This window comes from Vidua chalybeata, chromosome 23 (genome assembly GCF_026979565.1).
Source record: "Vidua chalybeata isolate OUT-0048 chromosome 23, bVidCha1 merged haplotype, whole genome shotgun sequence".
Classification (NCBI taxonomy): domain Eukaryota; kingdom Metazoa; phylum Chordata; class Aves; order Passeriformes; family Viduidae; genus Vidua; species Vidua chalybeata.
Window position 1 is genome coordinate 3,112,394 of NC_071552.1, and position 16,606 is coordinate 3,128,999.

The window sequence follows — 16,606 nt, forward strand, 5'->3', positions numbered from 1 at the left end:
TTGGGTTTTACCTTGCTCCAGCAGCTGGAATACAAAGTTTTTAGGGATACACTGGTTCCCAGCCTGGGGGAGCTGGAATTGTTGCCATTCAATCCAGGTAAACTGGGATATGTTACAAAATATTCTGCTTTTTTTAACTGAGAGATCTCAGCACAAATGACTATTTTACCTTCTTTTTGTCCTTTCAACCTCCTTCCTGACTGCTGGATGCACAGCTGGGATTTCTGGGTGCATGGATGGGATTTTGGGATGCATGGATGGGATTTTGGGATGCATGGATGGGATTTCTGGGTGCATGGATGGGATTTTGGGATGCATGGATGGGATTTCTGGGTGCATGGATGGGATTTTGGGATGCATGGATGGGATTTTGGGATGCATGGCTGGGATTTCTGGGTGTGTGGCTGGGATTTCTGGGTGTGTGGCTGGGATTTTGGGATGAACGGCTGGGATTTCTGCAATTCCTGCAAAGCTGGAGCAGAGCACCCTTGGAAGTCACTGCTCTTCGGCCAGGTGTGATTGGGATTGAAAAGAGCCTCAGAAGTTGTTGGGAAGAAGGAAGGCACAGAGACACAACTGCACACAAGGCAAACGAGCTGTCCTTTCATGGGAAACCATTCCATAATTCCTTGGATGTTTGCAGTTTCCTTCATTACACGTGCAAGCATCAGTGCCTTTTTTTGGTCTTTATCCCTAATAAATCTCAGTAAATTTGGAATCCATCTCTCATTTCCTTGGGCATTATCTCCCAAGGCCTCCCATGGCAAGGAAAGTTCAATGCCCTGCACATCCATGGTCCAGAGACCAGGGATGGAATGGAGTGGGCCATCCCCTCTCCACGAATTCCTTCCCAGGCTATTTCTGGTCCTCCACTTCACGTTCAGGGACCCAAAACAAGGACAAAGTTCCCATTTCCCTATCGCAGGACAAACACTTTTCTGGGAGGTGGATTGTTTCTTTTGCATTTCACATTCCAGTGCAAACATTCCCTGAAAAACAGTCGCTATCTCCCTGGCTATCCAGAGGCTGAACTGAATAAAAACTGGGACTGGAACCCAAGGAAAACAGGACCCTTTTTGTGCCTCCACTGCTCAAGCTGAGCGAAACAAACCCAGCAATTAAAGGCAGCTCTCAGGGCGAGCCACCTTCCTTTTTGCTTCCTCCTCGCCTCATTTCCAGCTCCTGAGCTGCTCCTTTCCTCGTCGCAAAAGGTCCATAACTGTAACAGTGCCACGTTCTCCTGGAAATCTACTTAAAATGCACATGATGGAAGCCATATGATGGGAGCTTAATTACACAGGGGGCATATGGAAGGCATATGACATAGGGACATATGGAAGGCATATGATGGAAGGGCATCCGAGGACATATGATGGGAGTCTAATTAATTGACAATACATTCCTCTCATCAGGGGGAGAGCTGGAATGCTGTTTTGTTCAGAGGGAAAATATGCACATTGAATTATGTTCACCACTGACCATTCTCCTCTTTAATGACGGCTCCTCGGGTTTTGGAGCGGGATGGATCTTTTCATTTGCATCTCGCAGCGTTAGCATCAAGTGGTGTTTGCTGGGATTATTATAAATAATCCTTAGTTTTGAAGCTCCTGAAGTTTTGAGCGTGAGGAGCGAATCTGAAATCTACCACCAAAAAAAAAAAAAAAAATAAAAGAGCCTGTTCATATTTGGGATTATCCAAAAAGCTGCTCCTAAAGAAGTCCTAAACAGGTTAAAAAATCACAAAAAAACACAAAAAAAACCCAACAAAACAAACAAACAAACAAACAAACAAACAAAAACAACAAAAGAAGAGCCTGTTCTTACTTGGGATTATTCACAAAGCTGTTCCTAAAGAAGTCCCAAACATGTTAAAAAGCACAAAAAAATAACCCCAAAGAAAAGCCTGTTCTTGTTTGGGATTATTCACAAAACTGCCCCCAAAGAAGTCCTAAACAGGTTAAAAAACCACCAAAAAAAGCCAATAAAAAGAAGAGCCTGTTTTTATTTGGGATTATTCACAAAGCTGTTCCTAAAGAAGTCCCAAGCATGTTAAAAAACACAAAAAAAAAACCCAAAAAAAGAAGAGCCTGTTCTTACTTGGGATTATTCACAAAGCTGTTCCTAAAGAAGTCCTAAACAGGTTAAAAAAACACAAAAACACCAAAAAAAACCACAAAAAAACCCCCCCCCCAAAAAAAAAAAAAACCAAAAAAAAGAAGAGCCTGTTCCTACTTGGGATTATTCACAAAGCTGCTCTTAAAGAAGTCCTAAACAGGTTTAAAAACCTGTTTAAAAAACCCCAAAAAAAGAAGAGCCTGTTCTTGGGATTTTTCACAAAGTTGCTCCTACAGAAGTCCCAAACAGGATAAAAAACCCAATCCTCATGGAAAAAAAACCTCTGCGTTGGATGGGAATCAATGCAGCTGAAAATCTGCACTTCCATCTGCAGGAAGATTTATGGGGGGGAAATAAGGTAGTGCCTAGAACGTGCCAAGAAGATTCCTCATTTTTTAACTACCTGCATGTGTTTGGGGCATGTGCCTTCCTGAAACACAGAAGCAGCCTTGTGTTCTCCCAGATCCTTTCCTTGTCCCGAGGAGCTGCAGAGCTATAAACCATGGCAGTGATACCTGTAACCTCTTTGAAAGCAAGATGGGATAAAATCCCATGAATCCACTCTTGGAATAACTCCTAAGTGAGCCCTGAGTAACCCTACAGCTTCTCCTTGCATTCAGCAAACAGGGATTTGCAGATATTTAAGTTTTTAAGGGCCACTTTACCAAAAAAAAAAAACCAATTTTCTGGGTTATTTAGATACCTTGAAGTATCACTATCGTGTTCACACTTCCAGATTAACCTAATGAAATTAACCCAGTGCCTGCTCTTTATTTTTCTTCACCAACTGAACAAGTTTAGGAAGAGACGGAGCCTCTTATTTCTGGGAACTCAGAAAACCTTGCCAGAATTACTCATCTAGAGAGTGAAAAGATTTAAGTTCAGGTCCTGGGCCCTGACCAAGGGTTGTGGCCACCACCTTCACCCAGGCCCCCAGAGGACCTGGACCCTGAGTGCTGCCAACATCGAAATGTTCACTTTTCTGTTCCAGCTTCAGGTGAGTTTCAAGGGTTTTTCAGGTCTCTAATATTCAGGCAAATAAAACCAAGAATTTCAGGAGCAATTGGGTAAATTGGACGTTCCCAATTCCCTGCATTTTAGACCTGTAAAACACATCAGAAACGTGGGGGGGGTTTGGTCCCACAACACTTGGGGTGTTCCCCATCTCCTTTTTTTGTTTCTCCACAACATTTGGGGTGTTCCCCATCTCCTTTTTTGTTTCTCCACAACATTTGGGGTGTTCCCCATCTCCTTTTTGTTTCTCCACAACATTTGGGGTGTTCCCCATCTCCTTTTTTTGTTTCTCCACAACATTTGGGGTGTTCCCCATCTCCTTTTTGTTTCTCCACAACATTTGGGGTGTTCCCCATCTCCTTTTTTTGTTTCCCCACAACATTTGGGGTGTTCCCCATCTCCTTTTTGTTTTTCCACAACATTTGGGGTGTTCCCCATCTCCTTCACCCAAACTGCTGGGAGGGAGAAGCAAACCTCTGCTTTGAAACACCCAACTTTAATGTACAAAACCCCCTAAAAATCCCCATTTTAGCCGAGTGCATTCCCCACTGGGTATTCCCAAGGAACAGCTCTCCTGAGGGCTCTGCAGATTTTGGTACTTTCACCAAAACCCTCCAAGGCTTTATCCACAATCACCGGCCTTGTTTCACTCCAAGTGCAGAATTAAGTGAGCCAATCAAAGATTAATGGAAAGAGGGGACAAAAATACAGGATATTTTTACCTTTGGAGACTTCTGCTTGCTGACCACGAAGGCAAGAACACTGAGAGGTTGCCATGGTGCTTTTTGGGAATGTTAACACCGTGCTGCTCGAGGGCTAATGAAGGAAGACAAACATCACTGGATTTGCTACAAACTCAATAAAACAGCACCAACAAGTAGAAAAACGCTTTAAAAAAAAATCAACATTTTGATAATTCTAGAGAGGCAGAAGGATTTAAAAAGGGTTTCCAGCTTGTCTTACCTGCTCTTTCCTGTTCCAGCTGTCCAGAGCAAAGAGTGCTGAGGATTTTTGGTCGCTCCTCACGCCGGTGTGTGCAAGACCCAAGGAAAGCTAGGAGGTTGTACAGTTATCTCCCTTGGTGTAATTCTAAACTATACAACCTACTACCTCAACCTGGATGCATGCAGTCAAAAATTCATAACCTCAGGGGCTTCTACTTACACACACACACAAAAAAAAAAAAAAATGCCTCCAAATCCTCAGTGGTTTAATTTAGAGGGAATAAACTGCTGGGGGAAAGACACCAACCCCAAATTCAGCTCCCCACAGTGGAAATGTCATAAGACACAACAGGCCAGGGTTATTCCTGCTGGGTTTGGACAAGATCACGGAGGTTTTCACACGAGATGGAATTTTTTTCCCTGGCCAAAATAATGGTGTTCCCCTTCCACAGCAGATTCAGAACATACACAGACTTTTTTTTTTTTTTTTTTTTTTTTTTTTAAGAAAAGCATTTAAAGAAGGCTTAGGGTGAAACTTGTCCTGACAAGTCTTTTTCTTTCTGAACCCACCACGCCAACCTAGACCTTGGCTCCTGGAGGTTTGAAGGATGTGCAGGAATGGGGTGGGGAGAGAACGGCAGAAGGGGTACAAATCCTGAGGTGAATTTGACCCTTGCACCAAAGGGTGCAAATGAACCATTCTGGGAAAGCAGCACCGAGCCTCCCTCAGCAGCCAGCCACGTTCCCTTCACAAGCCACACGATTTCAGCTTGTGCTAATTCCCAGCCAAACAAGCAGGATGTTACCCTTGCTCACCCAGCACCCACCAAGGTGGCACTTAAAGCAGCAGGCTGCCTGATTTATTACTATTATTATTATTATTATTATTATTATTATTATTATTATTGCTATTATTGTTATTATCCTCAAATGTGCTGGTGGGGCAGGCGCTGCCCCCCAGGTGAATCCAGCCCCTGGCACAGCAGCTCTGTGCTGGAAGGGGATTCCAAGGGAATCAGACCTCAGGGATGAACGCTCTGAACGCACGTGCTGCTCTGTTTTCCCAGGATAAAGCAGAATTGCTGATGATGGAAAAGGCACTGCCCTGCCTTTACACCCCAAGCCTGGCAGGAAATGAAGGGGGCAGATGGGAAGCAGCATCACTGCTCAGAATTCAGCCTGCAAGAGCAGGAGAACACGTTGGAAAAAACGCAGAATAATCTTTCTGTGGTGTCTGAGTGCCCATGATGTTGATGGTAACCCAATTTCTTATGACTCCATATTCGGTAAAGTTTACTTTGACCAAAGCATGGAAATGCAGCATATTTTAGTCAGCAGCAGAGAGCACAGTCACTGTTAACTGTTTGATTAGTTGGAGCAGGGACCAAAGCACAGCTCTGGATAAGCAAACCACGGATTTCTGTCCCTCAACTCCAACCAGGAGCTTTATCCTTGTCTAAAAGCATCCTGGGCCCAGCTCCTTGATGCAACACCATCATTTCTGAGCACTGAACAGCTTTTGTCCAACAGGAAATCCAATTATTTAACTCAAGTCGTTTTATGGGAAGGAGTGAACCTGTGTGCTGCGTCAGGCTGATGGAAAATCCCAAATCCTACCCAATCACAGAGCAGACAAATTCCCACTCAGACTTCCAAAACCAACCTGTTCCACATTTTATAAACAAAACCATTCCAGCTAAACCACTCGTTTTCTACAACTTATCCCTGAAGAACTTTTCTGCATCTCACTCTTGTAATATCCAACATTTCACAATGGAAAATTGATCAATTATTACCTATATCTGATCAGTTTAATGAGAAGGTGCTGTTAACACTAACACAGACACCCCTTGCACACCAGGTATTTAAAAGCAGAGCTGAGCAAAAAAAATCCCCAAAACTCTCCAATAATTTTCTCTAAAATGGAAGGTAGAGAGTTTTGCTTCATTTGTACACTCAGCAAAGGTCTTTTCATGGATAAATTTCAACAATGAATTCCTTACTTTAGATTTAGGCCAAAATAACCTAAATTTTTCCCAGCTTGGCCAAAGCTAATGACTCCCTGCCTCTCCTTGCTGCTCTTCCATCTCCACAAAGAGACTTCAAGAACTTTCTAAACACCAGAAAAATTTCTGTCCCAGAGTTTGACACCTAACTCACCCTCTGGGGTCAACTTTTAGACGCCTCCCCACCCTGCTGCACAAATTATCCCGGAGAATTCCCCCCATTTACGGCTTCATCGCTCACTACAGGTGTTTTGCTCCCTCAAAAGTGCATTTGCATCCCAGAGGAACTGCAATTCCCAGCAGGAAAAGGTGCCAGGCATTCAAGTCGTGCTGTCACTTAGAATATCTGCTGGTCATAAAGGCAGGAAGGAGGAGGTTGGGAATTGAGGTCAGATTTTAAAACAGGAGCTGTGATTTGTGCCATGGTTTGTGTCCCTCCGCGTCCCCTCTCCGTGCCTGCTCTGGGGAAGAGCAGAGCAGAGGCAGGCACAGCACTTGTGACACTTCCTCGTGGTGGCACCGAGCTCCCTGTTTGTTTTCTGGTGATTTTTGTCAATTATGTCTTTACCCAATTAGCACAATCATACCTAATTACGCAATTAGGGCGAATCCGTCATGCAATGACAATGCTGCGGTACGTTATCGATGTCAGGAAGCTCCTGTTGAACACGTGGAGCTCTGTGCTCCTCAATCAGCTCATGGGGCCCCAGGGCCTTTTGTCTGGGACCCCTTTTGGGCCTCTTGCTGTTTCAGAATCCCAGAAATGATTTCACACTTCTGGGGACCAAAGGGAATCTCTGGCCCAGCCCAGCCCAGCCTTATTCTAAAGCTACAGTGTAATTAAAAAATTGTGTCTTTTCTCTCCCTGTAACTCTCTGATTCCTGAAGGAAACGTGATTCCAGCTGCTCTCCTACCACAGAAATGCTGGGATTCACATCCAGTGAATATTTCTTTCCCAAAGGAGGCAGAATGCCCACGCCCCCGACCTCAGGAGACACCAGGACCGAGCTTCAGTCTGGACTGGGGAGTTTTCACTCCTCACTGGTTTCACTGCCTGTCCCTTCGCTGGCTTCAGGTGAGAGAAAAATTCACAAAGCTGCTTCCCCTACCCACATTTCCTATTGGATTTCCCCAGGAGTGAGGTGAGAATCCCAACCCAGAGCTGATTTTTGGGACCTGCCTGGCTGGAATATCCCATTCTTTTCAAACAGTGGAAAGGAACAATTCAGTCACACAGAAAAGCAGGGGTGCAGAGGGCAGAATATTCCCAAATAATGCCATAAAACAGTGCCTCGTGCATTAATCCCCTGCCCTAAATCACACTTTATAGGCATTTACAGACCTGCTGACTTTGAACAGGATTCCAGCAATGGACACTCACTATGGATGGTCAGGGAAGCTGAATTTTGTCCCATTATAATCAGGAAAACCATCAGCTGAGGTTTGGCTCTGAATCTTTTGGGCTGTGAACCATGCAGAAGAAGGAGGAACTCACCTTCCCTCTCAGATCCCAGGCAGGGCTTGCCAAGGAAGGGGTGGGAAAACAGAAAATATTCCTGAAGCAAATGCATTTCCTGAAGTCAGTGAGCAAAAACTAAACACAAAAACCCACAAATGCCATCGTTCCAGCTGGAGGGCTGAGATCCCATTTGCCAAATTTCAGCCTGGAGTGATCTTTTTTTTCTTTTTTTTTTTTTTTTTTTTTTCTTTTGCAGCTGATTTTCATAAACCTCAGACAGGAGGGGGTTTCACACTGGAAACGCTGACACGATTCCTGCTGCTCACCTCACTCCTTCAGCTTTATTTGGTGAAACTTTCTTAGAAGTTGGTTGTCATGAGGAACCTCAAGAGGTCCAAAGGTTTACCCCAGCTCAGAGAGCTCTCCTAGAAGTCTGGCAAACACGCTGAAAAGGGCTGGAAGTCCAAGAGGCTGCAAAGAAGGGAAAGAAGCCTCATCTGGGTTCAGCTGAAATCCAGAGCAAGTAGATGTTTTGAAAGCTCTCCAAAATTTTTCAACTCATGACGAAAACCGCGCCTCAACTTTTAGCCGGGGTTGCAGCAATCTGAAGGTTTGCTCAATATTGCATTTCAATCTCTGGGTTTTTCTAGGGGAAAGGTGGCTGAGATTTCACTCCTGAACCAAGTGTGGTTTTTGGGAGGAGCTGGAGCATCAGCTCTGGGTGAGACAACAGAACCTGAACACGCCGTGCTGACCTAAGGGGGGAAAGTGGCACAAGTAATAAGTGCTGATGACTTTAAATGACCCCAAAACTTTTTTTTTTTTTTTTGGGGGGGGGATTTTTTGGCTTATCCCAGGCCTGCTTTGTGACAGAAACCCTGCACAGCACAGTCTGGACCTGGAGCTGGTTTCACCTTCATGACGAAAAATGAAGGAACTGACAGGAAGCTGAAGCAAGAGCTGGTGCCACTTGCAGGGCGGATTGTTGGGGCTGGATTTCACCACGAACCTGCAAAAATCCCACCACAGGCTCCCCAGCCCAGCTGGAGCACTTGCAGCTCAGGGAATGCCACTCCTGCAAAGCTCCTGAGCCACGGAGCATTCCTGGCTCAAGGGCAGGTGCCCAAGGCTTGGATCCCTCCCCTAAAAATCCTCTCCTTTTCTCCCTTACTGATTAGAAGCAAATAAACAAAAAGAGAGGGAGGAGGGGAGTAAAAAAAGAAAAAAATCAGATTACTGAAATAACCAGAATACTGAAATTTTTCTGCCTTTTAAGAGTTTAACCAGATTTGATTATCTGAATAAGAGTATTTGGATACGGTTCAAATTCCAGGGTACACAATTCCATTCTGCTGCTCATGAATCCCATTTGCCACTGCATATGGTTATTCTAATTGCTATCAGAGTGCTATTGTGTGCTCCTCTGCTGACAAGGGCTCACTGTGCTCCTCACCAGGCTGGGAAAGGAGGGAACACACAAATAAATTCCCTTTTCATCCCTCAGTGGGGACCACGAGACATCCTGGTCTGCAGGAGACCTTACAGGTGTTCTCAGGCAGCAGCAGGAGTGAGAAATGCTCAGTGAGAAATGGCACAGTGATGTTTTTGAGGGAGGAAAAGAAGATTTACCAAATATTAAAATTTAAATTAAAAGGAAAAAAAAAAAAAAAAAAAGAGAGGAGATTTGGGCAAGCTTTGCTTCCTCAGAGAAGAAATTCTGCTGCTTTCAACTCCAACTCTGGCCAGAGGAAAGAAGCCCAGCAAAACCTCCCCAGATGCAGATGCAGCCACACAGGAGGGTTTTTTTTTTTTTTTTTTAACCTCTAAAGCAGCTACTCTGCCCATTCCCAGAGCCAGGAGGTGCATTCATGAAGGCACTGATTTTTGGAGAGGATATTGGGACGTTCTGGGGTAATTCCCACGTCCAGGTGCTCTGGTTTGGTTTGGTTCCAGGTGGGTGCAGGGCTCGGAGGCTCAGTGGCAGATGAAGGGAGCTCTGTGCACCCTGGATCAAAGCTGCTGCACAAATGCCAGCTCCTCACCCACAGGGTGGGAAATATAATAATAATAATAATAATAATAATAATAATAATAATAATAATAATAATAATAATAATAATAATAATAATAATAATAATAAATATAAAATATAATGCATACAATGAATAGAAACATATTATAACAATGAATTATATATAAAATATATAATATATTACATATTATATAATATTGGATATATAAAATATATTATATAATAAAGAAAAGATAAAATATAAAATATAATGCATAATATATAATATATAATATAATATATATAATATATATAATATATGTGATATATATAATATATAATAATGAATTATATCCATAATAATGAATATAACAATAATGAATAATAATTTTTAAAGGTGACATAATAATAATAATAATAATAATAATAAGAAGAAGAAGAAGAAGAAGAAGAATAAAAGAACTCCTTGTAAGCAGAGGTAGGAGCTGCACAGACTCCAGTTATGCTCCTCCATCCTAAAAGGAAGACACATTTCAAGGTTCTTCACATCATTTTGTCAGACTCCAGTTTCACTCTGGTGCTTAATGAAGTGCAGTGGGACACAAGCAGCAGCGCAGAAATACAAATTAAGGCTGGAGGCACAATGCAGTGCTTTTCAAAAAGCTGGAGAGCAAAGGGGCAGAATATGGGGAGGCTGCAGCTAAAAAAGAGCAGGGGGCAGTTTAGCAGGAGACAAGCCAAAATGCATTTTCAAACTCAGCGAGAACGGGTTTTCTTGGGTTTGCTGGACGAGCTGAGCCCAGAGACGCTGTAGAAGGGGCTCACAGCGGGTCTGCCAGCTAAAGGGGTGAGAAGAAGCTGAGAAATAAGAAGTTGATAAGGAGTTTTCTTTAAGGTTGCTACTAAGGGGACTAAAAGAAGAGAGAAATGAAAGAAAGATAAGGAGGGGACTTTGTAGGTAGATAAAGTATTTTTAGAAAGCTAGTTGAAGTCGCTGTTATTTTTTATTAATGTTTTATGTTGACTTGTTGTAGTTAATAGGGCAGGAGAATGTCTCTGCTTTGTGTCACGAAAAGGAGCTGCTGGTGCTGCCAGCAGTGCCCTCCTTCCCTCCTCCCTGCACAAGCCAGGAGCCTGCCAGAGGCTTCCCTGAGCCTGTCCCACAAAGCTGAGGCCACAGCGTCACCCCAAACTCACCCCAAAAACCAGGGGCAGTCAGCAAACACGCTCAGCCTCAGAAATAACTGAGCTCCTCCTCCCAGCAGCTCGCCCCACTCCTGTTGCCACTTCTCTAAAGTTTCCTTTCTAAGCACCCAGCTGTGTTTAGACCAAGCCTCTCACCAAAACGAGGTAAAAAAAAAAAAAATCAGATATTGATTAGCAGGTCCCAACATAGGCAGAGAGAAATTGCACAAAAATATTTTATAGAGAAGAAAAAAAAAAAAAAAAAGTGCTTCTTCTTTCCTCTTTCATGATTCAAGAGTTAAAGTTGTTTTAACTTTCAGAGAAGTCATAACTGGGCTGGGGTTCTACTTTAAATCCATTTTTAAGAGCAAAAAACAAATAGATTTCCTAAATTAAAAAAAAAAAAAGAAAATACCAAAGCGAATGGTGGTACCTCATTTTGGGACATATCTGACCCAATTCCCCTGCCAGGGGTCGTTTGGCACTCTCCAATGTCACCTGAAGTGCCAGAACATCCTTGACAAATTCCAGGCTTTTCTCAGCCCATTCTACCCCAAATGGCTTTACAGAGGACAGAGCCCCCTCCAGAAATATGGATTTTATTGGGTTTTACCAGCTCATTTCTCCTTGGAGCTCAGACTAAACGAGCCAATGCTTCCCTTGGAGCCAGCAGGTGGGAACCCACGGGGATGGACATTCACAGCATTTAAAACAACAACCCCAGAGCAGCACAGATTATTCACAGACCTTCTGGGAAAACCATTTTTTTACTGCCCCAATCTCCTCCTGCTTCCATGGTGAGCCCCTGCTCATCCCAGCACGGATGGAACAACCCTCAAAACCCCAAAGGAGAGCCTGACTCCAGGTCCTGTTCTGGGAAAAATCCCACCACAGAACAGCCCAGGAGCAAAAGTTCTGCTGGAAACGACTCATCAGCTTTTATTCCTTGATTTCCCATCCAAACATTTGGGGAGTGTTGAGGATCAGCTTTTACACCCAACTTTGCATCACATAGGACACCAAAATGCAATTTTCCTCCCCCTTTTTGTAAACTTAGTTTCAGCTCACAGGGAGAAAGAAGAGTGGCTGGACTTCTCTGACTTAATTTTAATATAAATGTTTAATAAAACTTCTATAATAAATAGAAAACACATAGAAAACCCTGGAAATTCAGCAAAGAGAGGAAAAAAAACCCTTTTATTTGGCCTACAGCAGTGTATGTCAAAGCAGCCAAGTTCAAACCCAGAGAAATTTAAGAGTGGAAATGCAGAGCAAATCTTTGGTGGAATTAACACTGAAAGCTGCCGGAAAGAAATAGTCAGACTTTATTTTGAGTTTACAGCCTAATTATTTTCATATAGAATCTGTACATTGGGGTTTTAAAAAAAATGACTTCTTCAAAAATAAGTGTTCCAACTCTCCCAACTTTAAAGGTTACTTTTCCACAGCAGCCTTTGCACTGCCTGCTCCCATGGCTTTTTTCCTGCCCTATCACTTCTTTTGGACTTTCCAGCATGATTATTTCCTCTTAAAAACTATTTGAAAAGACACAAATGCCATGAAACTGGGAGGAATGGGGTTCTATAATAAACTGATTTTTGAAAGAGGAGTTGGAGGGCCAAGCCCCTGCTGTGTCAGAGAAGGGATTCCAAGTTCCTGGATATAAAGGAGGAGAAGTGACTGTTCCCCTCACAAATTCCTGGACTATGCAAGGAAAGAATAACTCCATGTTACTTTATAAATGAAATTATTTTATCTGATTCAGAATCAACACAAGAATGCTCCCGATCACATCCCCATCACCAGAGCAGGGCAGGACATGGGTGGGATTTAATTTCTTCAGCCTGATGTCAAATCAACTCCCCCCTCATCCCCTTTTCCTCAGCACCAACCAAGCAAACAACCCTTTGCAGCTCCACTTTTATATTCCTCTAAATAAATTAAAAAAAAATTAAAAAATCAAAAATAAAAGAGGGAGGATGGGGGAAAAAGGAGGAAAGAGGGAAGAATATTTGGAGGGGAAGTGCAGCATCACCCCAGGGTGCACTTGCCAGCCAGCCACAGACCTATAGATACAAGCTTGTGTGGAATATGAGCACAAGTTCGGATCTACGGGTTTGTGGCAGCAGGCAGGGATTTCTGCTGGCACTGACAGGGTTTGGGGTCACTTTTAGGGGGGGATGGAAAGAGGAAAAACCTTTCTGCAAGTGGAATTTCTGAGTTTAGCCAGGAGCCTTCTCTCTCTCGGCACCTCAAAGCCCCTCCTTGGAGGGTGGGGGCAGAGTGGATTATTGATTTTGTTCTGACATAAAGCCACAGATTCCTGCACTCCCATGGGAGCCTTAAGAAAATCAGTAAAATAAAATAAAAGAAGAATTTAAACCCACCAAAATAAAGCTGATCTGTGTTTCTTCCTCACAAGCACTTTGCTGGACGGAATATCACCCAGTACTGAAGTTAACAGGAATTGAATTAACAAGCAGCATTGGAGGAATATCACTGAAACAGGGTAGGAAATGATCCAACAGCAAAATTTTGGGATACAAACAGAATTCCAATACTCAGCCTTCCCCCCCAGCCTGCAAAAAGTTGTTTCCATTCTGGCAGCCTGGCTGAAGCAGGCAGAAGAAACAACTGCCTGAGAGTTGTTTTAACTTTCAGAGAAGTCATTACTGGGCTGGGGTTCTACTTTAATTCTATTTTTAAAGGCAAAAAAACAAAACCCCTGTCACTCTGCTGAACAAGCTGGCAGTTCCCCCTAACCTCAACTCTGCATTTCTTCCACACAGACAAACATAAAAGTTCTTTAGGATTTTTCTAATAAAGCTTGAAAAGCCAAGTCTTGCCACCGCAAGCAGGAGGTGTCCCCTCCTTCCCCTGAGGTTTCCAAGTTCGCTTTCCTGTGGAAGGAATATTTCCCATTTTATTGGTGGGGAATCAGGCTGAAAAGCAGCCTGGCTGTGAGCTCCACATGGAGCTGGTGGAGAAAATCACTGAGATCAACTCTGGCTCAAAGGGTCACCAATATTTCACTTATTTTCCTTCAGGAGACAAACCATATTAATTCAAGTTAATATTACCCTCTGTAAAATCAAACAGGCACCACTTGGAAAAGAATTTTGCTATTTGGATGCTGTTAGAAAATTCTCCCTTTTTTTTTTTTTTTTGTGCAGGTTCTTAAAATAAATCACTTCAACCTTTCCAGCCTGGTAAATATGCAATTAGAAAATACAATTTTCCTTTATTTGGAATTGCTGGGTGGCAAGAAACTCCTGTTATAGATGTTAAACTTTCACCATCTGCCCAAAGGTTATCTAAATTCATCCTCCAACTTTAGATTCCTATGCTGACACTCACCTTAAAAGCTTTTCCCAAAGTTTCCAGCAGCCAAAATTCGTGCTGCAGCATCTTTGAAAATCCTGGGTGGCTTTCCTGCTGGGATTTTGGGGTGGAGAAAGCTCTGTCCCTGCAGTGGTCGAGGCTGGAGCGGGGCAGGGAGCACAGGGATTGTGCCCTCCTTGGGAACAGAGCTGCAAATGGAACACAACAAATGTTACCCGGCCAAAAATAACCCCAGCCCTCCACTACAAAGCTCATTTATTGCAGGGAACCTGAGGTTAAAATCCAGGTTGTCCAACAGGGCCTAAAGGTACAATTTTAGGGTCAGTTGTTGCTGGGATTGCACCAGGATTTCTTCCTGAGACAGGGAATTTGGCCCTCAGTCTCAGTGTGTCATGCAAAACTGCATCAGGCAGAATGTTTTCTTTCTATTCAGTACTTTCTTTTTAACCCTAGTTGTGGGAAGTGAATTTGTAGGGGATTTTAAAAGTTTAACAGAAGGTTTATACGGTATGTATTTGTATGTAAATGTTGAGGTAAGAAATATTCATTTAGAAATGTCATAGAATAGGATAGTAAAAAAAAACTGACATGTAATATTCTTTACATTCAGTTATGGGTATGAAGTGAGCTAATTTGAATGGCTCTGGCAGAGAAATACCTGATTTTTTCATATGAGATGATCTCACTGGAATCATCATGAGGTTACATTTTCCTCACTTTATCTATTTCCAAAACCATTTCTTCTTCTTTCCCATTAATTCCTGGGCTAATCTCCTTTCCCTGGGATAGGTGAAATCCATGAAAGAAACCAAGCTGTAAAATTTGGGCGGCTTTTTCCCGGGACACGTGTCCCCAGCTCTGCCTGGAGGGGACACCCAGAGCCAGACCTTCGAGGAGCCCTGCACATGCTCCAGGAAATCTGGGATTTGTTGGGAAAACCCACCCTTTTCCCTGCTGCACCTCCCACTCCCCACCTGATTGGCTTTTCCAACACAAAAGGCAAGAAGGAGAGTTGGGATCCATCACCAGGGCTTCACTTTGTGGGGGGGGGGGGGGAATGGGAGAAAAAGGGGAAAAGCAGCAAGAGCCACCCCTGGGAAAGCTCCAAAGAAATCCCCGCTATAAATGTGATTGTGCCCCTCTGCATTCCTGAGAGCCCTGGAGGAATGGGGCACAGGGAGGGCATTCCATGGCACCTGTGTGCTGTAAATTACAAATACCCAGGAACCAAGCTGCTCCTTTTGGAAAACAAACCCATGGCCAAGCTTTAAGGCAGCAAATTGAGAAATGCAGCAGCAAACCAGCAGTTTTGTTTGTTGAAAAATGCAGGGGTTTTTTTTGTTTTTTTTTTTTTTTTAACGAGAGCTGCTTTTTAAACAGGAATTTCACTTGTATCCAATATATTCGGGGAGATTAAAAGAGAGCCATGGGTTTGCCAAGATGTGGGGTTGGAAACGTTTCCCCCCATTGATTAATCCCAGAGCTATTGTACCTTGTGAAAACCTGATGAACATACACACAGTGGCAGAAAATCCATCAGAGGCAAACAAATCAATCAGCATCAGCCTGTATTTGCCTCGAATGCTGAGATTACAAATAAAAAGTTTCAACCTGTACATTAAGGTATTTATCTTTAGGTCTCTCATATTCTTATACTGAGCACACTTCATTATTAATTTTACAATATCAGTGATCACAGGATCAACAAGGCTCTGGTACGTGGGACAGCCAAAAATACAGAATATTTTTGTCAGTAACAACCCAAAATAAAGCTGGTGTTTTAGAGATTCATATCCACAGGAATACAGAGGGAAATACGGAGAAATAAAATCTCTAAAGATCTAACGCTGGGGTTTGGTCTGTGGGTGGTTTTCTTGCAAACCACAAAGCAGAAATGCCCTGTCCAGGGAAATCGATCACTACGGAATGCATTGTGTGCCTGAGCAAAAAGCTGTTTGCAGCCATTTCGTCCTCCTGCCCCGAAATCCAGGCAAATAAGAAACACAGCTGTGAAATAATTCCCATTCTTTTCTCCCCAGTTTTAACCCAAATGTAATTAGGCCTATAAATATAAATATATATATATATATATATATATATATATATATATACACACATGCATTCTATCCTAGCTTCAAAAAGCAACTTTTTAAGGAATTCTGTGCTTGAAATAATTTTAAGGAATTAGAAGGAAAAGGGAGATACTGACTGAGAATCCAAATTACCTCAGCAGCAGCAGCATTCTGCAGGATTTCCTATGGAACGTGCGCTGCCATATTGCTAGGCCCAACTCCTCGGGAACGTATTCTGGAAGACAAAATATTTATGGATATTTTCATGGCATATTTTCAAGGAATGGATGCTGTTTTCCTACACCCAGAGGCTACAGCTTCAGGAGCAAAAGGAACAGCCAAGCTCCTATGAGAGAAATGACTCCCCACCTCCCAACATCCTCATTTTGAAATTTTTTTGGGATTATTTCCCGTGTTCCACCTTGGCTCAACCCACTCGCGCTCTCCCCCCACGCTA

General features: G+C 43.1%; 1 long non-coding RNA gene across 2 annotated transcripts in view; it reads right to left on the minus strand.

Moving 5' to 3' along the window:
* The window catches only part of LOC128799260 (uncharacterized), a 41,237-nt gene extending 24,850 nt beyond the window's left edge, over nucleotides 1–16,387 (minus strand). For both annotated transcript variants that reach the window (XR_008434685.1, XR_008434686.1), the window contains exons 1-3: nucleotides 16,303–16,387; nucleotides 14,093–14,265; nucleotides 3,852–3,945 (exon numbers count right to left, since the gene is read on the minus strand). This is a non-coding gene — a long non-coding RNA (uncharacterized LOC128799260). The remainder of the gene's footprint in view (nucleotides 1–3,851; nucleotides 3,946–14,092; nucleotides 14,266–16,302) is intronic.
* Nucleotides 16,388–16,606: the final 219 nt, after the last annotated feature.